The 26,272-nt window shown below is 44.3% G+C and overlaps 1 long non-coding RNA gene and 1 pseudogene across 3 annotated transcripts; one reads left to right on the top strand and one right to left on the bottom strand.

Annotated features, from left to right (window-relative positions):
- LOC119338520 overlaps positions 1-20,750 on the top strand; it is a 41,736-nt pseudogene extending 20,986 nt beyond the window's left edge.
- On the bottom strand, positions 3,853-7,539 carry LOC119337619. Of its 3 annotated transcripts, XR_005163429.1 has the most exons (4): positions 7,208-7,539; positions 7,022-7,116; positions 4,669-5,670; positions 3,853-4,142 (listed from the first exon to the last, which is right to left on the bottom strand). It is a non-coding gene; the product is annotated as an uncharacterized LOC119337619 (long non-coding RNA). The 3 variants fall into 3 exon arrangements; XR_005163430.1 differs by having other exon boundaries at positions 3,853-5,670; positions 7,257-7,538; XR_005163428.1 differs by having other exon boundaries at positions 3,853-5,670; positions 7,208-7,536.
- Positions 20,751-26,272: the final 5,522 nt, after the last annotated feature.

A 26,272-nucleotide genomic window follows, 5' to 3' on the forward strand; every position in this document is an offset into this window, starting at 1 on the left:
ATGATTTTTTTTGTTCATAGTATTTAGAAAAAGGAAAAAAATAAGAAGTAGTTTATATATAGTTGAACTAGCTAGTTGATTTAATAAACTAATTTATTTTACTATATAATGAAGTAGTTTGTTTTTAGTAAGTACTACTTATTTATTTATAGTAAGTGCTTAGTAGTTGAACTAGATAGTTGATTTAATTAGATTTTTTGTTAGATTAGATTTTTTTTGTTAGATTACATGTGTAGTAATTAAGTTGTTCATATTATGTTAGATATTTTTGTTAGATTAATTAAGTTGTTCAATAATTTTAATAGTTGAACTACATAGTTGATTTAATTAATAAAACTACTTTTATTTAACTATATATAGAAGTAGTTCCCGCGTCGACGTCGGCGATGCCTATCCCGCATCCTTGTCGTCGTCGACTCGGCGGTGGAGGCCTGCTTGATCAGGGCCATGTTCGGGACTGGGCTCCGCCGGATTGGTATTGGGAGGTGCTACCTTCCGGGGGATGTAGGTTGGTGAGGAGGCAGCGCGTTGTTGACCCGATCCTTGTTTGGTGGCGGTCGCGTGGGCCAGTGACGGTGGTGAGGCATCCGGACACCGCGGAGGTGGTACGTCACTGTGTCAGCGAGGAGGACGAGCACGTCCATCGCTACATGGTTGCATTGGAGGGGAGGTTCGACAATACCAGGCAGGTTCTTCAGGGATCTCACTGGAGCTATGATCCTGTGATGGTTCCTCATCTTTGGGTGTCCACCGCCCGCGTCGATACCCGTCGGGAGCTACGGTTCTAGTTGTATTAGTGATAATATTCGACGATGTACGGACACCAAGAGATGATGTACTTTTGCTTATAATTATTGAATGCATGCTAATTTGAATACTATACTTTATTTTATGATTTGGTTTTGCTTATTTTATGATTTGGTTTTGCTTATTGAATGCTCATATTGGATAATTTCTCCTTCATTCCCGTGTGCTAGACAATTGGATATAATTAATAATGCATTCGGGAATGAAAGGAGGAGCTACGTACATCGATCATCGATAGTCAACCCGTGATTAATAATAATGATCTAGTTTAATATTTGAATTATGAACGTATAGGCCGAAAATGTCGTACTCATCGGACGACGAAAACCGCCCGGGGGAGTGCAACTGGTGCCACGACGACCGAGGTATCTGCGACAGGTTCATTGTGCTGGACGAAGATCGGCGCTTCAGCATTAAGCTCGAGTAGACCTTCGATGTTCATACAGTACGCAACCGACGATAATAGTTGTTTTCGTAATTACTCATGACTTCAACTATTTTAATCATGACAATATTTTTCATCTTTTCCAATTCGACTAGCTTATCCCATGCTTTGCAAGACGCTATGTCTTGGAGAGGATGGGTTTTGAAGACCATGAAAGTTTTGAAACCAAAAAAAATTATCCTAAGTACCCATCATGGTGTGGATTTTCAAGTAAAGTTGTACAATGCTCAGAGTGTAACCCATTTTGGTTGCAAAAATTGGGAAGCACTTTGCAAGATGTATGGTTTTGATGAGGGTATGCTTGTTACCATGGATCTTGGTGATCCTACAATCGAGCAAGAGAGACCTACGATTTTCGTCCTTGTGGATACACCTCCAATTCTTCCCCCATGTGAGCTTAACATAGTTATTAAGTAATTTATATTGTTTATTTGAAAATAGTTGACAACTTATTCTCCATTGACAGCTTATTTTCATTGTTCAAAGAATGTGCGGAAGATGGTAGACATAACCTACTACACCGAAGGCTCCGAACTAACTATCAGGAGAAAAATCATCTGGTCGGATTTTGTACTGATCTTGAGAATTACAATGTCTACAATCGAACTCCTCAACATTATGGTCAATATGTGCCACTAGTGCACGTGTTGAACTACGGTAACTACCATGAAGATACCCTGATATGATTTTTTACTATTACAACATTCGTGCATCTTTTTGCACACTTCTAAAACTAGTACATCATATCATTGCTAACTACGAAGTTATTACTATGTTTTTCAACAGATAATCCCAAATGATTGTGTGCCTCATCTGATGTATACACGGGGTAGCCTTCATGTTTTGAACATACACCCAGATCGTCCTACGAATCTCAATTGTCCATACCGGGTTTCTAAAAGAAGTGGAGACATGATAATCAAAGAATGGAAAAAATGTATGGACAGTCGTAAGGAGCTTCTTGGAAGCAACATTCAGCGAAGGGCAAAAATTGGAGACAGGATGATCGCCATTCTTCATAATGGAGAGTCAGGGTCTATATTGTTTTATGCTATTTTACATTAAGGGTTTTTAGGTCCTACCTGATACTGATGATCATGTGCTAAGAACAATTATGTAGGGTTGGGTTCGATGACTATGAGGATGATGATCGTATGACTTATTATTAATAACGAGTAGAAGTTGTAGTATATGATGATGCATGATTAGTAGGACTTGTTATTATATATATATATATATATATATGATGATGTATGATGCACGCATGCATTAGCATTTTATATCTGCGGGTGCAATGAACATAGCAGCAGCGTTGATAAACCAAGGACGAAGATATAAGAGAGGACACTTCTCTCTATTAGCTAGCTGTAATAACAACCTAAAAATAACCCCTAAAGCAGCCACTTTTTTAAAAAAAAATTGACTTTTGGTCCCGGTTGGAGCCACCAACCGGGACAAAAGGCCCCCTGACTGGGGTGGGCGCACAGGGCCACGTGGAGGCACATTGGTCCCGGTTCTAGTTTGAACCGGGACTAATGGGTGGAGGTATTAGTAACGACCCATTAGTCCCGGTTCATGAACCGGGACTAAAGGCCCTTACGAACCGGGACTAATGGCTGGTTTTCTACTAGTGCAACTGAAGTGGTTACTCCATTTGTTATTGTGCTTGCAGGTTCTTGCCAAATGCCAACTTCTCGAAGCTGTCCAGGAGAAGGAACAGGGACTGGATTCACATGGTAGGAAACTTCACTTTATCTATACTTTGGTTTCTGGAGTTCATCGTTGGAAACTAATAGTGTGTAAACAGAAAAGCTCTAATCATTTCAAGAACTCAAAGTAGGTTTGAACATACATGTGCCAATAAATATGTCAAATTGTTAGTAGTCATATGCGTATTAGTTATTTTATTTGTGCTAGCATGATGTTTGGTATTACCTCATCCATAGTACTGATCAAGATCCTGTCATAATCTCTACTCCTAATGGATGAGTTGGTTGAATAGTCCCACAACTTCCGTCCGGTTTATTTTCGTCTGGTTTATTTTTGTCTCACCTCCCACCACCCCTCCCATGCTAAAACCGAATCGCGTCTGATACTCCTTCCATTTATTCGTAATGTATTTATGTGAAAAAATCAATTATGATTAATCTCTAATCAATCTCCACTACAAGAAATCTGTTAATACGTGACAGTTTCTGTCTGTCATGGACTTGCGCAAGTCCGTCATCGAGGGGCATACGTGACGGATTTGAATTCCTTCATGTATATCACGTCATAATTTAACCACAGCACGCTCCATGACGGATCATCGAAAACCGTCACGGACCATGACGGTTTTTAACCGTCATCGATGGCGGTTAACTGGCATGCTCATAACGGCGTTAGCTTGTCTACCACGTCATCATCTGACATGGATCTAACGTGGCATCCCATGTTGTAATCAGCCCATCTAAAATTTTGGCCCACTAAATTTCAACTCTCCAAGAGTGGTGGCCCATATAGTAATCAAGCCAATTTGAATTTAGGTCCATTAATTTCAAGAAAGGCCCAGTAATTTCTCAGTCCAGGACATTAGCCCATCACGCATTTCTCTTTGTCCATGGAAATTTGAAGCCAATAATAATTTAACAGAAAATATATGTTCAGGTCCTTAAAAACAAAAAATTACATACACACACCCAAAAATACACCTGTACGGGAGCAAAAAATGAACCCAAAAAAGATTTTAATTCTACAAGCATGTCTCGGAGAAAACTGTGCTACTCTACAGCCAGCACCACACCCATCAAGCAAAGGACAATGATCATTGGACAACCAAGGGACCCCGCATTCCTGGCCGTGGATTCGCTCATCATGTCTTTGTTGTTGAAATGCTCCCATAAACCAATATCTGCCACATGATGAAAAATATGTCACATTATAAAATATTATAGTCAGTAGGTTAAAATAGAAGTAGAAACTGGAAGTAGCTTACTACACGTTATTAAGTTCTATATTTTTTCTCTGCCATGATGCAAAGTAGTGAAACAAAATCATTCGTGTGAAAAGAAACAACTGATGGCAACAAAAAGGCATTATGAGCATACATAGATCAATAGTTGGTAGTAAACAACACTGTGCTTATTTGACTGCAAGTCCTAAGCTATCAATACACTAAACTCGAATCATGCTATGAAAACCTTCTGAATTTCCTACGATGCAGTCTCTCATGTGCCGTGAAATATGAAGTATGTGAAACTAAGAAAAGTAAGTCAAGGGGAGGCACTTCCGTACCCATTGCTGAAAATAAATAACATAAGCAATACTTTTATTCTAGTAACCAAGGCAAACATCAAAACGAAAAGGGAACAAAACTTTTTTCATCTTAATAAGATTATTATGCTATAGGAGAATAATAATATCACAGGTAGTCCTACCTTCCAACAACAACAAAAAGGATAATAGCTTCTCGTACAACAATCAATCATACCGTAATGCATCCACAGTTCCAATCTATGATAGAGAAAGCAGACTGCCATGGTGAAAATGTCCATTTCAACCATGAAAAGGGGTTACCATTGGTATGAAAATAAGTGATAATTGATGTATCATATATGTAGTGTGGGATAGGATATTGAACAGAAGGGAGTTCAGCTACCATGTACAGAATTATTGATGTCCAACACAATCTGAATCCTAAACACTATTTTAGAATAGGGAACTTGTTGCTTTTGTATTAACAAGAAAACAACAGGAGCATAATTAAAGGCCACATCTGTTCAAGCAAAAATATAGTTACTTGACAGGAAATAAAAATCCAAGTAACAATAAAAGCATATAGCAATATAAACAAGAAAAAACACTTACAGTTCTAAGATGCTTATGATAAAAGTACAGTTTTTAGGTTTTCTCTCAAGTACTACTACATACACGCATCTATAAAACAAGTCCATTCTAGCAAGATACACAGTCGCAGCTTAATTTATATCTAACAAGCTGGAACTTCCAAATTAACTCCCAAAATATCAATCAACATGAAGAACGGTGCATGTTAGAAAAAAATAGCTATATCATATCGTGTGGATCAGCATTAGCTTGCCCTAATTAAATTATGTGTAATAGTGCAAGAGAATCAGATCCACAAAACCGTCAGCAACTAATCAAGCTCACATATTCATCTCAGCAACTGAATCCGCCTCTAAACTGATCCAAAATATGATATGTATTCAGATTGCAAGTATCATCTATATTTGGGGTAAAGTGGGGAGAGGCTCGCCACGCTAGGAGGTAAGGAGGAGGCAGCCATCAGTGAGCTCGTGCAGGCGATGTAGGACAGGATGTAGGGGCCAAGGGGGTGCTGTACTTGCTTCTGCACCTCTTTCGGCAAAGAGAGCTCGTTGGGAACGGCTGCATCGAGGAGGAGGACGTCTTGTACGCCGCTGGATGGGTGGAGAAGGTAGTAGGCATTAGTGGCATAGAAATCAACCATAATAAATAGTTCAAATTTGACAGCACAAGCAGCCTGACCAGAATATGATTCTTAGAGAGAAAAACACTCTCCAAGAAAAAGAGAAACAGAAACCGCATGCGAGAAAGCAGCATGACCATTCATTCAGGGAACAGAAGAGGTAGCAAAAGCAGCAGCAGGTAATCCTTATAACTAGAGAGTAAGCATCCATCGTTGGCTCCAGTCAGCTACTTCATAGTAACTAACACCGGCGAATAAAAAGTAGCACAATTAACTTGTCATATAATCTAAACATTTAAAGTTCAAATCCAGATTTGATGTTATATAGCTAAAGAGCAGCTGCAATAACAAATGTCCAGAATACAAAATGTTAATCCTTCCAACATGAAATATATTCCAAGGTACTGATGTTATGTAGGCAAACTAAAATTTTGAAGTGCTAATTCTTTGAACGAGAAGTATATGTCGAGGACCTTACTACAAAGATGAAACCAGCATGATAGCAGAGGTAAATAATTTCAGGGAACCACAAACTAGTGAGCTACAGGCCCCAGTAGTACCCATACACATATGTATTAGTATCGCAGAGAACATTTGCACCCAAGAGATTAGATTATTTTTCTGGAAAAATGCAAGACTGTAGTTAATGGAAGAAGTCGTTTCTACAGAAATATACATGCAGCTGCAATAACAAATGTTCAGGATATAAAATGTTAATCCTTCCAACAGGCAGTATATTCCAAGGTACTGATGTTACGTGGACACTAAAATTTTAAAATACTAATTCTTCGAACGAGAAGTATATGTCAAGGAAAGGACTACAAAGCCAAATTCATCATGACAGCAGATGTAAACATTACAGGGGAAACGCAAACTAGTGGGTTACAGGCCCAATGAACTACACATACACGTGGATGTATTATTATCTCACAGAGTACATTTGACGCAAGAGATAATCTTTTCTTTTTTTATAGAAATGCAAGACTGTAGTTAATGGAAGGCAAGTCATTTACCCAATGCCAGCAAGTGTTCGGCAGTGTGCACTGTGAAAACTGTATGCTGCTGCTACATTTAACTATGCGCAGAACTCAACCCATAAATTATTACTTGAGAACTAATTGTTATTTTTATCTGAAAATATTCTAATATGTTGAGCACAGTCACGCACCCACATCTAGTCATCCACACTAGCTAAGGAATATCAACAAATCCACACAGCAGAAGCACCAACACAAGAGATGACTGGTACTTGAGCAGCAAGCATGCAGCAACAACCAATCCATAGAGAGGAAAAGGGAGGCAGCGAGCAGGGGAAGAACAACCTGGGGGCGAGAAGCTCGTGGTGGAGTGGCTAGGCGGCGAGGTCAGGGAATGAAATCACCCAACCTCCATCCAGCCATGGTATTGAGTGCCTCACCTGCGACCAACCAAAGCAGTAAGAAAACACATCAGCCATGGAGATCCATCCATCGATTTAGGGGTGGGATTGGGAACCGGAGAGGCGGTACCGTCTGGGTTAGCGCCATGGACCACGCGGAAAAGGAAGGGGAGGCCAACCTTGGCGCAGAACAGCGGAGAGGGAGCCGACCTCTGGCGCTGCTCGGTAGATCCAGAAGCAGCGCCGCAAATCGGGAAGCGCCTCGGCCTGCTCGTTCTTGAGGCCGCCTAGTTTAAGGAGAGAAGGTAAGAGCGGGGGATGGGGGAGAGGGTGGGGGCGGTGGTGGTTAGGGAGAGGGGCACCGAGGTTGCCGGTGGTGGCGGCGGACGAGGGGGAGGGAGATGGATAGGATTGAATTGGGGGATGGAGGATGGAGAAGAAGATGGGGAGCAGCGGTGGTGGAGGCGGTCAACCACCGTTGGGCCATGTGCCTACCGTGCTATCTGAGGGAGTGGACGGTTGTGATGCGCGATCCGCGAGAAGGGCAGATTGACCAATCAGGATTCAGCATACGCATCACACCGGATACATGCCACATCAGCATGAGCCATCGGTGACGGTCCGCCCTAGGTCCACATGGTCTGTCCATGACAATTTCCATGACGGTCTTTCATTGTCCGTCATAATGGGGCATCATTTCAGTGGCCATACGCATCTTGTTGATCCGTGACGATTTCTATGACGACTCGAAGGGACCGGCGCTGTATCTGTGATGGTTTTCAGGAACGTCACCAGAAATCCGTCATGGATTAACTGATTTCTTGTAGTGCTCTGAAAAATCAAATCTAAATTAATCAACTATACCATAAGTTCCTCAATCACGTTAATTAGGGATGCACCGCCACGACTGCCCTCCTCCCCTCGACCCGCCAGCCACGCGACGTCATGGCGCCTCTGCATCCTCGACTAGCTCCTCGTCCTCATGCCCCAGTCCTGCATGCAACTCCAAGGACCACACCGGTCTCGTCGCCGCCGTACTCCGATGCGCCTCGTTCTAATCAACATCGGGGCCTCCGTAGCATCCAATCTTACTCCAGGTCATCGTCCTCGTCGACTTCGCCTTCGCCATGGTGCTGGCGTCATCCTCCTAGGATTCCTGCATCGGAGCTGGCAAGCAGCAAGCTACTAGGCGAGCATGGGGAACTACCTGATAGCAGCAGCGGCCGTTGAGAGCCACGTGAAGCAACATCTAAGGCTGGATAGCCACATCCTCCTCCAAATCCCATCTCTTGTTTCCTCACCTGACGCCCAAGCGACACCATCCGCGTTGGACCTCCGTCGTCCGCTAGCATCCTCGTGGTATTGAAGATCCTCCGCATGCTGTACTCTCCATCTCTCACCTCTTTTGGGTGGTGATGACTGTAGATCGAGGGCAACGGCGGCGGGACCTAGGCCAGCACCGGCGGCGACCCGGGTATTTTTCATGTAGATTCAAAGTAAAATTAGTTGTCTTGATCAGATTTTTTTTAGAAAACTAATTAGGCACACTTTCTACTCGAAGCGGTTGGAGCACGGGCATTGCAAGTAATTAGCCCATCCATGGCTGCCATTAGCGAGGTCTGGCAGAAGGCCAAGTACTCCTATTGTAATATGTAATTGGTGCACACAAGATGACAATAATGGCCACCAACGACACAAGCACATCAGGTGGCCAGCAGCCTGACTCGTGGGTGTTGGCGGCTAATCTATCAGATCTGTGAATATATTGCATTTTGATAAAATTCTACTGCCATACACATCTATGGTTGTGTGCTTGCCTCCTTCAACTAAATGGAACCAAAGTTTGCATTGTGGCGGCTGGCATATGAAATCCTAAGATAACCATAGTTGTGGAAGTCCTATTTTTTTTATCCGGCGATGCTGTATAGAAAAGCTGCAGGAGCAAAATCCCCAGCTTCTCACGTAATTTTATAATCTAACAATTCCAACTTGTTGCATGCATCAGGTAATCTGGCACTCAAGCCTCTATGCATCTTTGTTTGCCATTTTATTTGTTCCATTGGAGTTATGACGCTCTCCATGCATACATGTAGCTATCTTTTTCTTGTCTTTCATCTATGGTTATAAAGGTTTGGTCTGAAGGCGTTGAAGGAGTCCCATGCATGCATGCACAATGCTGACATATACGCATGTTCCTTTTAAACACTTGCATGTTCATCTGCTATTATTCATCTGAAGATGATGATGTAACATGTACTACCTCTAATTTTGCTTCACTTTCACTAAATTATTGAAAACTAAACACTGACATTCTTTGTAAATCGATATAGTGTTCTCCTAAGATGATGAGGTTGTGAATCTGAAAATTTTGACTCCTCAGACGTGAAACCACATTTATGGGAAGCCATCAGATACCCAAAGCCAAGAATCCTAGGGTTTTCTCCTTGAAATGCAAAAAATATGGGTTAGCATTTAATCTACCATGTTCATTGTATTTGTGTGGCTAATCTGCTGTCTTCCCTAAATAGTTTGATTGAAATATTAGCAGCACATTTATTCTCAAGATTGTTAATGACATGGTTGTGCTGTTTGTCAAACAAGCAATATTCCAGTGCCTCGAGCACACAAAAAATGGTAAAATGCGGTCAAGGGGCTGTTCATCTCCTGGTAAGCTTCAAAACCCAAAAGGATCCACATTTTATCTATTTTCACCATCTCTGTGCAGTTTGACATGATCCACTGATTTATCATATATTTTTTTCTAAGTGATGTACTGCACAGTTCATTGTTAGTCTGAAATTCTGCATGCTTTAGCACCTACATCAGAGATGTTCATCATGCACATTCTTGACCCTGCACACATGTGGGTCCAGTGTGAAGGCCCATCCCATAGCGCCTTCCAACTTTAAACTCCATCTGGATATAGCTACACTCTTATTTGATTCATAGTTATGTGGAATGGTTGCAGATAGAAGGTCTCATTTGTGATGTTCTGGAATTATAGGTATGTCGATCATTGTGTCCATGGTTCTTTTGAGTGAGAATTTACCTGCTGAGAATACAATATGACTTCTTATGGATTAGGTGAAACTTATGTATGTACTCGTGTGTTATTGTAGTCTATTGTAGCACTTATCTACTAGAAAAACATGTTCTTGTTGAGTTGCTTCTTTGGCAGGTGTGTCTTTTTAATAGATTTTTTTATCAGATTTTGTTGTGATCATTAATATTTAGAGGTGTATCGTTCATATTGGCTAGCTAGCAAAGCATCTGATTTGTTATTTTCTTGTCATTTGTGGGGCAACTCTTATGACTGTCTCCAGCAGTACCAGGATAAACGTACATAGGTGGTATTCGTTAGTCTTTATGTTCCATGCAGGTAATTGATGGTGTACATCTCCTGTTGCAAAGAAATTTTTTAAAGGGTGGCTCCATTGACAATGGCACTTCAAGTATACATCTCTTGTTGTCAAGGAAAAATTAAAAGGATGGAATACTCGATACCTCTACAACACCGGGATGACAATGGCACTTCGCTGATCTTTAACTTTTGTCTTCACGTTTTATTTTTTTAATGGAATTTTGATGCCAATTCTGTAGGAAATGTCTTTATGAGTACAGAGACATTACAAAAAAATACATGTAAAGTCCATCATGGAACAATGGATGTGAATGGGATTTCAGTAGAATATTTTTACTGAGATGGAATTGAGTGTTCTTGACCACTCCATTTTTGATATAAATTGTATTCCATTTTGATTAATTGACTGTGCCTTGCAATCCGGGAGATATATTCTTCCCATTTATGCATATTCTTGCTGGGAGAGAAAAACAAAGTATTTATTAAGTTATGTATAACTTGTGTCTTGCAAGCTGGAAATGGAAACTAACAATCATTGTTTGTTTTCTGACTCGAAATGCAGAATGTGAAATCTTGCTACCATCTAGGTGAAATGTCTCGGAAGTACTGTCCAACAGCTCGAGATCTTGGTCAACAGGGAGGAGCCCCGCCGCGGCATGACGTCCTATGTCAGCCCTTATAGCTACAACATGATCACACAATATCTTTTCTTATAGGAAGCATCAGATAAAAGTGAGTGCACATTTGATCATTCCATTCTACCTGGCTTCTGATTTCTATTATCAGAAATACATTGTTTGTTATTACAGAAAACATCTAACTACAATACTAAAACTACCTACTTTATGCATGATACCATCTGGAAAACTGCTCCAGAAAATAACACTTAAAAAGGTAAAATAACAACAAATAAGAGTTCCATTCTGAATTCTGAAAGAATCCTTCAAAGTATGTAGTAAATTGCTTCCTCTATGATCTGATGAAACCTTGGGATCATACTAAAAAACCTTGGGCTCACCTCCCATGTTGTGTGTTACGTCTGTTCAATTACGTCTTAAAATAAACTCTGGATGGGGTTGGGGTTGGTCTATTGAGTTACGTTTGAGCAGAATAATTTCTCTCCTTTAGAAAATAAGAAGTTGCATTTCTTTAGAGATGGTTGAGCGGTTGAGCTGTGTGATTTTTTTTGTTAGGATAGAAGGGTAAATACATTGATTTCTTTAAGAGTTAATAAGTACATTACAATGTGGAAATAGTTTAACAGACATCAGATCTACCTTCTTGGCTTGGGGGGTGTCACGGGCGACGCACTCCTCCTCCCCTTTGATGGCGGTGGCGAATCAGCCCAAAACACGGGCGGAGGGTATTAGGGCAGAAAGCGGGCCGGTTGGCGCGGGGACTCCTTCTTGGCGGTCTGTGTGGAAGTACGGTGTGAAGAAGAGAGGGTGCCATGTCGAAGGTGAGGTGGACATCATCCGGTCTTAAAGGAGAGGGCTCTAGCGAGAAATGTCCTGTTACGACGTGAAACCGAGAGGGAAGGGGAGGGTTCGACACGAGAAAGGAGGGATGCATCATGGGGTGGGGTTTTTGCGTTGGGCCCGCCAGTTGAAGATAACATGGTGGAGCGCAATCACATATGTCTCTCACATGGTCTGGCTTTCGGGGTGCCCGGACTGTCTAGACCATTGACTTTTTTCGAATTTTCATGGGGGGAGTTTTCCCGACCTATACCTGGCCATACCTCGGGCCGGGCCGGGCTTCGGGCCAGGCCTAGCCAAGCCCGACGCAAAAAACCCAGGCCCGGGCCCGGCCAGGCCCGGCCATCGGGCCTGTTTTCTGGGCCCGAGCCTGACCCGAACATGTAAAAGCCCGTCGGGCTTCGGGCCGGCCCGGCCCGACCTTAAAAAAAAACGTGAAAACGACGGGTCCGGGCCCGGCCCGGCTCGGCCTTCGGGCTCAAAATCTAGGCCCGAGCCCGGCCCGGGGGCAGCGTCGGGCCGGGACGGGTCGGGCTTTTTCGGGCCGGGTCGCACTAGTAGAAAACAGGGCTTTGGTCCAGGCCGGGTTAGTCATGAACCGGGACTAATGTGAGCATTGGTCCCTGTCGGGGATATACCCGCGGTGTAACCCGGCCAGAAGTATAACCCAGCCGGACTTGGCGACTCACTAATGGCCCGCCCCGACTGGACGACACACTAAGTGACCCGCCCGATCCTGGCGGCTTATGGGTGACCTGGCAAGCGGATCAGAGGAGCGACAAGACCCGGGGGCCCAGGAGGCTCAAGGCCCAGAAGGCCGGCTTACGTTATGGTAGGCCGGCTTAAGAGGAAAGGCGTGAGGAATATCTCCCTTACAAGAAATCAAAACCCGGACTTGTACCCGGCTTGTAGTAGAAGATAGGCTAGTCCTAATCCTATTTGGACTCCACATGTAACCCGCCCCTCTAACTTATATAAGGAGGGGCAGGGCACCCCAAAGAGGGACAAGTAACAAGAAACAATATCTAGGGCTAGACACAAAGGGGGAGCCGGCTTATGCGGCGACTCTCGATGAGCATAATGAGACCTAGCCTCAAACAACATGTAGGGCTATTCCGGATGATGTTTCCCGGGGCCTGAAGCTGTCTAAATCATCGTCTTGTGTGATGATCCGCCTAGCGTCTCTCGATTCCGCCCAACCCCTCTCAAGCTACCACATATATGTGTTGGCCTCGCGACTAAGTCCTTGCAAGAGGACATCTGCCGTGGCAATTCCACAACAGTTGGCGCCCACCGTGGGGCTCGCGCACGGTGGTGTTGAGTTCTTGGAGGGATCTCTCTTAGGGATCAAGGGGCTCGCAATTTTTCAGATGAAGAAAAGCTGGATTGAAAGGATTTGCATCAGTGACGAGTTCATCAGTCCAGATTGAAGATCTGTCAGATTTAAGGTTCAAAGGAATTAGGGTTGCGAGCTGTTCCGCCGCTGTTTTATTGAAAAGTCGCCAAGACCGACGGAATTTTGGATCAGGTGCATCGACATCCAGTTGGTTCAAGTGTTTCAGATTCGTTCGATCGGCGGTTCAAGGTTGTTTTTACCAAAAGTCAAGCCAGGTCGATTGCGTACTGCTCCAAGCTGGATTCGGTTTAGATGCCAAAAAGGAAAAACAAAAGGAAAGAGAAAAGGAAACATCCCGCGACTCGTAAGTGGATTAGACAAGAGACTTGGTCTCTGCCATCGAACCGGTTTTCCCTCACCGATCCTGGTCGAGCCATGACCTCCGCGACTTGTCGTGGCCTCACTCTGCCGACCTCCGCCAAGGCCTGTCCGTGAGCCGCCGCCGGGCCCCGTCCATCCACCTCGTAGCAGCTGACGCGTCAAGCCGGCCGGCCGGCCACTGCGCCAGGGAGTCGCTGCATCAGGGAGTCGCTGCATCGGTTACGGTTTGTTCTGCTGCCGCCGCAAAGAAGTTGCCGCTGGTAGGATTTCCATCGTCTATGCAACGACAAGTCCAAGACAGGGAGAGCTGCACGGGCTAGTTCATCTGTGGTATTACTACATATAAGACACACGTAAGTCGCCCAGGCTGCAGTAAAACGCCGAGCTCTAGTTGTTCAAACGACTAAAGTCAAACTACGACCTGAACAAGATCCGCCTGAGCCGCCGCCGCAACGATACAGCCATGCTTGATCCGGCTTGCCGCCCCGTCGACTTGCTTTGCTGCCGTGGGCCGCGTCGAGTCACCATCGCCGTTTCCAAACCACCATGGGCCTCCGCGAGCCACCTCGCCTATGAGTTATTCTAAAGTCGCCTCTGCCGTGGCCGTGCTCTAGGCTACTGCAGCCTCGTTTCCACCCTCAAGTCACCAGCCACGCAGTGGTTTGCCTTCACATCCAAGCCGGTTTGCTGCGTCTACTGCGGCTGTCTACGAATCCTCAAGCGACTTTGTTGTTGCCATGGCTGTACTCCGTTTCTACATATTGTTAATCCGAACCCAGATCCATCACCAGGACGGAGGATCAAGCCAAAAATGAGATTCCTTTCTGGAGATGCATCACATAACCTGAAGCGCTGTCCAAAGCGACAAGGGAGCTATCAAAGGTCAGCACTAGCATGGGTATCCATCCAAAGAAGCATTAATGATTAGTACTACAAGCACCGTCATCATTTGGGAAAAATGTACTAGTACGTACAGAATTTCCAAAAACAGTCTTTATGTCTCCTTATATGGAGCCACGCAAGGAAAAATATATCCATCAATTTCAATATTCAGTGATGGAAGAGGTGAGTACAGTCTGAACGGATGTTTTCTTCAAACCGCCGCCGGATCGAGTCAACTCAAGCCTCACCCGCTGCTGCTGTCTCTGCGGTTAGGCTGCTTGTAATGGGTAGTATCATACCTTAGTATCATGCACATGATACTAAGGGATGATACTACCTCCGTAATGCACAGTATCATATACTAGTATCATAGGTAACCTTATTTATTGCCATGCATGACACATAGTAGCATAGCATTTAATATGATACGGTATCATAATATGATACTCAACACTCTCTTTCTTCATTTAATTCTATGCCACCTCAGCAAAATAGTCTAGTTGGCATGCATGATACTAGCTATGATACTACCATTACGACCGGCCTTACAAGCCGCCATGGCCCGGTGGCATTAAACCGGAGCCATATCTTCCTGTTTCAAATCGCCGCCGCTTCACTTCTGGATGGCTGCTGTTCCGGACCGCCGCCGTCACTGCTGACTCTGCCGTGCCGCGGTGCCCCTGCCCTCAACTCTGTGGCCGGCTTGGTCTGCTCGCCGTGGCCTCAACTTTGAACCGCTTGCCTCGCCTCTGAGCAACCTCGTCGCCAAGTCACCTTGGCCGGGTCTCACTGACCTTGCGGGTCGGCCTGCTGCCTCTGCCGGGTCTCACTGACCGGCAAAAAATATCAGGTGATATTCATCCAAGTGTATTTTATTAAATATATTGTTTTTGTTAAAGAACAAGTTTATCTTTGCCTTGGTCTGCAATATTGTTTATGCAGGGCAATTATTTATGACAAAAAGGGATATTATACCGCGGAGATGGAGGCACGCCAACATCTTTTGGCATAGGTGGTCATCATCACTCAACGGACTCCCGCACCGGCTCACAACGCCGTGGCCGTCTCCCGCGACCACGTCAGCTTACAACAAGAAGGACAACTTGCCCGTCCGCACCGGCTTACAACGCCACGGCCGGTTTATCTGTCCGTGCCACCTCAGATGTTGCAGTCGTCTTTACCGTCCGTCTCTCGTGGCCTGGTCTACATCAACAGATCGGGCCGCACCTGTCTGCATGAGTTGTTTATTGAGTATGAGCAAGTCACTACTCGGGAAGCCCGGTTTTCTTCCAACACATTGGAGGCAAATTATCATGTATTATTAGCCGTCGTCTGCACTGGATGGCTCAATGGGCAGGCGCACAAGTCGCCGCACTATGGTTTGGTTAAACTTCAAACAGCCAGTTGGAAGGAACCATTGGCCGAGTTGCTGACACGGTTCATACGGGATCATTTATAACCCGCCGCAGTCACCTCAACCTTCTGTTGATTCACATCGCGCTATCAACGCCAATGATATACACCTTCTGCTATGGTCAAATATGGAGAATCTCAAGCCAACACTTCGAGTCATCTTGAGACTCGGGGGCTACAATGGTATGGCTCGGCAAAATTAGCCGGTTTCAATGAATTCAAGAACTCCGGGTCATTGAAGGGAAGATAACCCGGCCCTGGAGGCTACTGCTTTATTGGCAAATATTTAAAGGCCGTCAGGAAAATTTCCGGTTCAAAATGAGGATTCCGGTTTAAAATATAGCTCAAGAGACATCTTTCTCCCGCAAAGCTTTGAAGCTCTCAAAACCGGTTCAACATCCGGATCAAGGTAAATTTGTCCCTTACAAAGCTTTGAGGATCTCAATATCCGGTTTAAGAATTTCTGGTTCAAAAGAATTAATCTCTAGAAAGTTCGAGATCTTGAACAAATTAATGGTTACCAAAAGGAACTTGCTGCCATGATGCATGTTTCAAAACATGGGTATCCTGCCTTACGGCTTATTTTATTATGGTCACTTGGGGGCTTCCTGCTCATCGGGCATAGCTATCAGTACCCTCTTGATCGGTGCAATGCCAAAAATTTATATGGTCACTTGGGGGCTTCCTGTTCAAACATAGCTCGTATTCGAACCAAAGAGAACATAGCTGTCGATACCCTTTTGATTAGCAAACTACTGAACCTACTTGGGGGCTTCTTGATCGTATCCGAATCATAGCTCAACCCCTTTGGGAATCGACGTGGATCGTATTCGAATTAGCATCGCTAAACAACTCTTAAGGTCACTTAGGGGCTTCCTGTTCAAACATGGGTCGTATTCGAACCAAAGAGAACATAGCTGTCGATACCCACTTGGATCGGCATCACCAACGCCACTGGGGGCTATATGATCGTATTCGAATCTTAGCTTAACCCCTTTGGAACGGTTTACTGATCGTATTCGAATCAGAAGCCTAATTTTTTTTTATTTTTTTATACAATCACAAGTATTTGAGTTGTCACAAATATCATATGTGCCGGCTCTTACAGAATTGAGTTATCAACTTCACTGTCCGGGTCACATAAACCGGCGGTATCATTCAAAGGATCATAGGGATCTTGTGATCTACTTGTGTGCAGGATAAGACTATATTTGGGTGGTTACCCGCCCTGGCTTCTTGACATTAAGTCGCCAGGGCATATGTTGTTTAAACTCTGTGCAGGATCTACAGAGCTATGGCTTACACAAATGATCAAGTTCAAGCCTATCATCAAAGATTGAAATTGATGTCTCAAAAGGGTTATTAATTCTTGATTTTCTCAAAGGCTATACGCCACCGGGTTACAATGAATGCGCATCGGCCAAGAGCCGCCAGGTATTTAAACTCCGGATTTACTTGTCAACCGATGATGTATTCAAATCTTTAATAGCCAAAACTGGCTAGATTTTCATGATGATATTGAATGATTGAGGTTTTCATACCGAATTATATTGTTCAAATCTTAAATAACCAACATGGATGGATTTCTATTGTGATTATCAATAACCAGTGTTATGATTGAGGTTTTCAAAGTCGCTTCAGCGCAATGGCTATTATTTTATCAATGGATATGATTTATTCTATAATGAAAGGAATAGTCCCAGTTGCTGCAGGCTTACGACTCGGCACTTGAGGGCTACATTATTCAAATTGAGATTACATCGAATATACAAGTCCCATGTCACTGCCAGCATGCACCATGGCACTTGGGGGCTAATGTAAAGTCAATTTTTGCTCAACTTATTGAAGACCAGACTCATCACATTTTAAATGAGCCGGCCCTTGGGGGCTACCAATTGCTCCTCTCAAAAAATTCAAGGTACACAAGCCTCAGTCCATTACATTGAAAGATCCACTACTCAGTTGGTAGAGTACAAAGCTCTTAACCTTATGGACGTGGGTTCAAGCCCCATGGTGGAGATTACATCATATGATGTTATTATTAATGAATTATTTACAAAGTCCCTGCTCATTATTGCATAATGACCCGGCCCTTGGGGGCTACACTGGTTGAAGTTTTTATGAGCATAAGGCAATTACAAGTCCCATGTTTCTGCAAGCATAACAACCCGGCACTTGGGGGCTACATATGTGGAATATTCAGTTTATGACTAATGATTGAGATGAATAACCCGGATTTCTTCAAGGTTGCAACACTTATATTGAAGCAAGTCTTAAGTTATCACTATGTTCTCCTCTTAAGACTTGGGGGCTACATGTATTATGCATATAAAGAAGGAACATCTTCAAATTCTCAGGTTTGAGTAAATTAGGAAGATCAATTACATGACCCGGTGTCAACAACAATTATGGCTCGACATCATCAGTCTTTTATAACCCGGTGATTTTGGAAATTATAACTCGGCAAGATCTACATCTTTAAGCCGGTTGAAAATCAGATGAGTATTTCAAGATCTATATTTTTCAAGCCGGCGCTTTGGAAGCCGACTCAAATGGATTATTTGTTTACAATATTTCTTCTACATGCAAATTGATTGTGAAGCTGGTCTATTGACCCGGATTTTCTAGAAGAAGGAAATGACAAGGATTTAAGGATGTTCAGGTGCCGGTTTACAAGAATTATTAACCCGGAGCACAACCTATCAAATTTGTTCTTGTGTTTATTTTGCAGCATAAGTTTACCATGGATAAATCCAAGCTAAACTCGGGGGCTAATGTCGGGGATATACCCCGCGGTGTAACCCGGCCGGAAGTATAACACAGCCGGACTTGGCGACTCACTAATGATCCGCCCTGACTGGACGACATACTAAGTGACCCGCCCGATCCTGGCGGCTTATGGGTGACCTGGCAAGCGGATCAGAGGAGCGACAAGACCCGGGGGCCCAGGAGGCTCAAGGCCTAGAAGGCCGGCTTACGTTATGGTAGGCCGACTTAAGAGGAAAGGCGTGAGGAATATCTCCCTTACAAGGAATCAAGACCCGGACTTGTACCCGGCTTGTAGTAGAAGATAGGCTAGTCCTAATCCTATTTGGACTCCACATGTAACCCACCCCTCTAACTTATATAGGGGCAGGGCACCCCAAAGAGGGACAAGTAACGAGAAACAATATCTAGGGCTAGACACAAAGGGGGAGCCGGCTTATGCGGCGACTCTCGATGAGCATAATGAGACCTAGCCTCAAACAGCATGTAGGGCTATTCCGGATGATGTTTCCCGGGGCCCGAAGCTGTCTAAATCCTCGTCTTGTGTGATGATCCGCCTAGCATCCCTCGATTCCGCCCAACCCCTCTCAAGCTACCACATAGATGCGTTGGCCTCGCGACTAAGTCCTTGCAAGAGGACATCTGCCGTGACAATTCTACGTCAGTCCCGGTTCATGCGGCAAAGGTCCCATTAGTGTTACTAAAAGGAAAAAAAGTTATGCTCAAATTTCAGTTTTTTTAATTTTTTTTAATTTTTGTTAAATCTGGTCAAACTATGGTCAAACTACTTATTCAAGAATATTAGTGTTACTAAATAATTATTCAAGAATATTAGTGTTACTAAATAATTATTTCAGTTTTTTTGAATTTTGGTCAAATCTGGTCAAACTGTGGTCAAACAATGGTCAAACTACTTATTCAAGAAATATTAGTGTTACTAAATAATTATTTCAGTGTTTTTGAATTTTGGTCAAATCTGGTCAAACTATGGTCAAATTATGGTCAAACTGTGGTCAAACTACTTATTCAAGAAATATTAATGTTACTAAATAATTATTGTTTTTTAGAACAATAATTTCAAACTCAAACAGTGAAATGTGTGACTTCATGCTCAAGCTAAATACCTGAGGGTTAATAGGATTGACATCTTACTATTGTCAGGAAAACAACAAGTGCAGACTTGGAAACGAGGGAGAATAGAACCCGGAAGTTAAGCGTGCTCAGGCTGGAGTAGTGAGATGGGTGACCGTTCGGGAAGTTAGATGATTTGGAATGATGAGGGGTGATTAGAGATTAGAGGTTAAATTGAGCAGTGATGAGGGTGATTAGAGATTAGAGGTTAAAATAATTCAAAAATTTGAAAATAAAAAAAAAATCAAAAAAGGAAATTTAAAAAAAATCATAAAATTTTCTTTAGTAGGTTGGTGTTACCAACCGGGACTAAAGGTGGACCTCCAAGCAGCGGCCACATGGACGACCTTTAGTCCCAGTTCGTGTAAGAACCGGGACTAAAGGGGGAGGCTTTAGTAACGACCCTTTAGTCCCGGTTTCAGAACCAGGACTAAAGGCTCTTATGAACCGGGACAAATACCCCTTTTTCTACTAGTGTCGGGCCGGGCCGGGCTTCCCATGGCCAGGTATATCCCCACCTGAATTTTATCACTAATGGGGCTAAAGCCTAGATGAGCAACATGTACAATATGGGAAGCCATGGGGAGGGTGTAGAGAGAGGTGGGGGATGCAAGATTAGACCTAAATTAGGAAGGCGGAGAGCATGACAAATTAAACCACGCATCAGATGATTGAATTCTGAGGAGCCTGCTAGGCACCCATTTGATGTTCGAACACGCTCGAACATACGAGGACTAAATAAGCTTCGACCTTGGAGACAACCTTAGTTATTTGTTTGATCATTTATACGCATTGTAGTCTGTAGCAACGCACGGGTGTTCTACTAGTAGTTGTGAAAAGTGGGTCAAACTGGAGCATGGGCCAAAGGCAGCTCTTCTGCCTGGGACGCGCACTTCTAAGAAGGTGTCGTATCTTGGAAAAGTAGGTTCTGTTTTCTTAATTCATGGCGTGGATCGGGAGGACGCTATAACATTCCCTCTCATGGTGAGGTGATCGACCTCTAGAGTCAGTGTAAAATATTGGCCACCTTTTCTTTCTCGAGCTGCCCCTTTGGACCCTAGTGAACAAATTTCACAAGTCTTCTCTCCTACTCCCTCCTTTCGGTTTATAGGGCTCAATTCAAAAATCTCACCAACCAAGGTAGATGGTGAGTGGTGGAATACTTTTTGTAGTTTGCAAAAACACCCAAGTAATGTTCTTGTTTTCCTCAAAAATTATGTTTACCAATGTATTAATTGTAATACATGCATGCATAAAGTACATGCATTGGTCAATTTTCTCTTAATACTTGCATCCAATAATTTAATGCACCTTGGAATTTGAACATGTGATGGGTAACAACCAAATTGAGCCTTATAAAATGAAAAACTAAAATTTTAAGATAAGCCCTATAAACCGGAAAGGAGGGAGTACCTAGCAACTTCTCTGTATCTTGCTTAGACCTCTTCCAATGCAAAGGTGCTTAGAGAAGGTGCTAAGTGCATTAAATACCTTTGCAACTCAACCTCTCAATGCATAGGTGCTTAACTTGTTGTTGCTAAGCACACTTTATTTAATGACTTGGCACCTAAAGTCTTTCATGCATTGGTCAAATTGCTTCATTTAAGTGGTTTTCCTAGGTTCTCGCGTTTGGCATTGGTTCTTCTTGGGATCACCAAAGTGTTCTCTCTCCACCTTAAATGTTGTGCCATGTCATTTTTTCGCTTACATGGCATGCTTAGCACCTGCCCACGGTGGAGCACTGGGAAGGGCCTTAGGTGCCTTCTCTAAAGAACCTCTCCTTTTCTCACAATTGAACAAACGCCATGCTACCAACTCTGCCAACCAAAATGGGACCTCCAAGAAGAATGTTCAGCTAGCATAAAATGGGCGCTGGTCTTCCAATAATTCTCTGATCACACGCAGAAATTCAATCCCTTCGGGAACGTGCACTAGGGTAAAAACACTCATATATTATAGGACGGAGCGAGTACAACTTATCCATTTATGGGTTAGTAGAGTACAAACATCAGGCGTAATAATCGTATAATAATAAATACACAAATATATATTTGATTGTTTTGATCATCGACGGGGAAATCGTATTGGTTCCACATCAGTTAGGCCATGCGAGAAATTGGCACTCAATGTAACTAATGGTGCCAAATGTCCAAGATCTGATTTGTTTAACTTTACTTCTCCGCTCCATGGATTTGCAACATGACATGGATGTTCTAATTTGGGGTAGGTAAATCTGAGCTCCGTTACCTTGATGGAGGCATATTCGTGTAACTACTGTCGACCCACTCGTGCTGCTTCGGGGGAAACCCTAGGATTTGGTGTTCCAGATCGGATGATGGCGGCACTGCGGTGTCGTACCTCTCTTGGGAGCATCGTTTGTGGAGCAGCGCTAGAAGTCAAAGGCAGGAGGTGGAGCGGCTTCATCTTGCACGGAGCTTCGGTGGAGATGTCAAGTCATGCCTGACCGACAGGTGCTACGCTTTGTCATGCCTGGTCGGCAGGTGCTACGCACGACAGATCTTTCAAAGACTTCAAGCTGTGTTGGCTGGTTGTACTTGGCAGCATGATGCTGAGGTGTGTATCAGTGGCGACCGCGACGTGCTCAGTTGTTTGCGTGCAGAGAGGAGGTGCCGTTGGGCGTCGTGGTGGCGTCGACGATAGCTAGACTGAGCAAGGTTGATGCATCAGTACAGTTCTGAAGACAGATGGAGCAGTGGCAGTTGGCGGCGGCGGCCTCTGACAGCATGCCGGACCAGTGTGTGCCCCAGTCTCGGCAAGTGGCTAGGTTGGGGTCTCAGGTTTTAGATGTTAGGCTTGGCTGCGAGGTCTATGGTATTAGGCCCGGACTATCAGCATCCCTTCATCAACTGGATAGGAGTAGCGACAGATGTTGCCTAGATGGTGGCTTCAGACTTACTATTGTATTTTTTTGTAAGGACTTTTGTGAATAATTAATAAAGTGTTTGCATGCATCATTCAGATGTAGAGGCCGGGGGTCTTCCTCCTTTTCTAAAAAAACTGAGTTTTAGTGACAAGCTAGCCCACCCATGCTTCATATTAAGTCGTCTTGACACTCCCTTCTTTTTTACGACCCTTCAAAAATAATGGGTGGTATATTTAATCTGAGGTAGGGGCCGCCCCAAATATCTTTGCATGTAAAGCTAAAAAAACGTGTTCTTTTTCATTACCAAGAGGCACAACAGTGCCTCTCGCGGAAGGGGAAGAAAAATGCATTTTTTTCTGTTTTCGAGAGGCACGATTGTGCCTCTCGCGGAAGTAGATCCTGCCTCGCGCAGAACGGAGAAAAAAAAAAGAAAATGACTTTTTTTTCGTTTTCGTGCGTCTCATGAAAGCAAATCCGTATTTTTATGTTATTCACCATAAAAAAAATTCAAGGAAAATTTCCGATTTATCCATCAACTGTCAAGGTTGTACAAAGACACCAGAAATACAAAAATTCATGAGATTCGCCGGAAGAAAACCTCCACACATCGTCCGACGATACTACAAAAAATACCGAAACGGGGGCTAGGAGGGAAAACCTTATTCCATCTACAGAGAACAGCCACCGCCTCGCATCTCTGAACAGAACACAAACCCTATCAAAACTCAAAAAATCATTGGAAAATGAAGCCCTCCCGCCGGCAAGGGCTAGGATCCATCGCACCTCCATGGCCCTAAGACCACAGAAGACGAGGTAGACCAACGGCGCACGGCACCAACGGGAAGCACAAGAAACCCTAGCACGCTGGGCGTAGGTACGAGCGGCCGCCATTGTACGGGAGGCACGAGAAGATCTGAGGCCACCATGGTGTGGTTGCTAACCGGCAAGGTACGTCATCACAGCAATCTTTACCTATATCTATATCTATACCTAATATTAAAAGATGGAGGTTTTCATAGTTCTCCATCCGTTACTCTTTTATATCCGTTCATTTTATGTTAACTATAAAGATTGACGGTTGAGATTTAAAAGGATATATTTTCTCTTCTCTCCTCTCTTTCCTATTAGAAAAGTTAGTTTTCCTTAATCCGTCTCTTCCCCGATTAAGTTTTTTTATATTGAGCGAATCGCTGCCCCTATCGATCTCCTTTTTTTTCACCGGATCGCAGGGAACGAGCGATCTCTCCAAGCCAACGATCGATCTCTTAATTTTTTTTACCGGCCCACAGAAGCCTAGCCAGACCAAAGTAGCTGTGGCGGGTGCCCTGACCGCCACTATTTAGTGATCACCTATAAGCCCTTTCTCAGTGTTAAATGATAGACTTGTATTTTTGTATTTGTGTAACGTGACATGTGTGTCACGATAGCGTATGCGTGCATATTGTGTAAAACAAGGCAGGTTGTTAGAGTAGATATGATCGCATCTCATGTATAGCTTGTTGTATGGATCAAGACTACAAACAACTTGCCGATCTTGTAACTTCTTGAGCTATATAAACATGCACACGTCCCTACGAAAAGCATACGCTTCCACGCCTCTCCAAATTCTTTCATGGTAACCAGAGTCATCCTCGAGCTCATCAATGGCAGTGTCTTCAAGTTCCTTCCCATCCTCGCCATTCGTTCACGCCGCCATCGAGAAGCTCACGAAGGGCAATCAAGCGCTGTGGCGAGCGACCGTGCTCTCTGTGATCCGGGGAGCGCAGATGGCCAAGTACCTCGAGTCGAGCAACCAGTACCACCCATGCAGATCGACGTGACTTCATCTGATGGCAAGACCACGGCGAAGGCGCCGAACCCTGAGTTCCAAACCTGGTATGCACAAGACCAACAAGTCTTCTCCTATCTCCTGACGACTCTTCCTCGTGAGATAGCCATATAGGTCGCTTCTTGCCATACCTCCGCAGAGCTCTGGAACACGGCCGAAGGGATGCTTGCATCCCGCACCCATTCCCAAACCACCAATGTCCGGATCGCCCTCGCAAACCTGCAGAAGGGCAACTCCTCCATCACCGACTACGTCGGGGAGATCAAGTCCATCTGCGATGAGCTGATAGCCGCAGGGAAGAGGGTGGATGAGGACGACATCGTTGCCCACATCCTGGCCGGGCTCGAAGAAGATTTTGATCTGGTGGTGTCTGCCATGTGTTCCCGGGTGGAGCCGGTCACCGTGGTCGAACTATTCTCACAGCTTCTCAGCTTCGAAACGAGGCTGAGTCTCCGAGGCGGAGGGTTGCAGTCCTCTGCCAACACTACTACCCGAGGCCACAAACCTGGTGGCAGCGGTGGTGATCGCGGTCGCAGACACGGTGGCAATGGTGGTGACCGTGGTGGGCGCGGCTACCCCATGCCAGGAGGTCGCGGTGGTGGCGCACACAACAGCAGCAATGGCAACAGCGGAGGCAAATACAACAACAATCATGCCTCCGCTCCCAGGGTCCAGTGCCAGATCTGTGGCAAGATGGGTCACCCAGCCTGGAAGTGCTGGAAACGCTATGACGAATCCTACCAAGGTGTGGAGGAGAAGTCAGCCAACCTCACTGCACCACAGTATGGGGTGGACACCAACTGGTACTTGGATAGTGGTGCCACCGACCACATCACAGGAGACCTGGAGAAGCTGACCGTGCGTGACCGCTACACCAGCAATGAGTAGATTCACACCGCGAGTACTTCAGGTATGGTTATTAAACATATTGGTCATTCAGCCATTCATACCCAAGATCATGATTTGCATCTAACTAATATCCTTCACGTACCCGAAGCAAACGAAGGTCTAATCTCTGCCAGTCGTCTTGCTATTGACAACAATTTCTTTGTTGAAATTCATCCTTATTCTTTTTTGTAAAGGATCGGGAAATGAGGAGAGTCCTTCTCCAAGGCAGGGGTAGAAGAGGTCTATACCCTGTTAAACACACGGGACAAGGCGCCAAGAAGCAAGCGCTCAGTGTCACACCCTCCTCGGATAGGTGGCATGGGCGCCTAGGACATCCTTCATCTACCATTATTAGCAAAATAATTAGTCAGAATAATCTCCTGTGTGTCAAGTTGTTCAACAGCGATTTTATTTATGATTCTTGTCAAAAAGGCAAAAGCCACCAGCTGCCTTATCCAAAATCAATAAGTGAATCAAAGTTTCCTTGGAACTTATTTTCTCTGATGTATGGGGACCTGCTATTGAATCTGTTGGTGGAAAAAAAAATACTATGTGAGCTTCATAGATGATTTCAGTAAGTTCACATGGATCTACTTAATCGAACATAAGTCAGAAGTTTTTCAAAAATTTCATGACTTCCAAAAACTTGTTGAGAGACAATTTGATCGCAAAATTCTTGCTCTCCAGACGGACTAGGGGGGGGGGGGGAATATGTCAAGTTAAATTCCTTTTTCACTCGAATTGGTATATCACACCATGTCTCCTGTCCCCATGCTCATCAGCAAAACGGGTCAGCTGAGCGAAAACATCGACACATTATCGAAGTTGGACTCTCTCTCCTAGCTCA

The sequence above is a fragment of the Triticum dicoccoides genome, chromosome 7B (genome assembly GCF_002162155.2).
Source record: "Triticum dicoccoides isolate Atlit2015 ecotype Zavitan chromosome 7B, WEW_v2.0, whole genome shotgun sequence".
NCBI lineage: Eukaryota > Viridiplantae > Streptophyta > Magnoliopsida > Poales > Poaceae > Triticum > Triticum dicoccoides.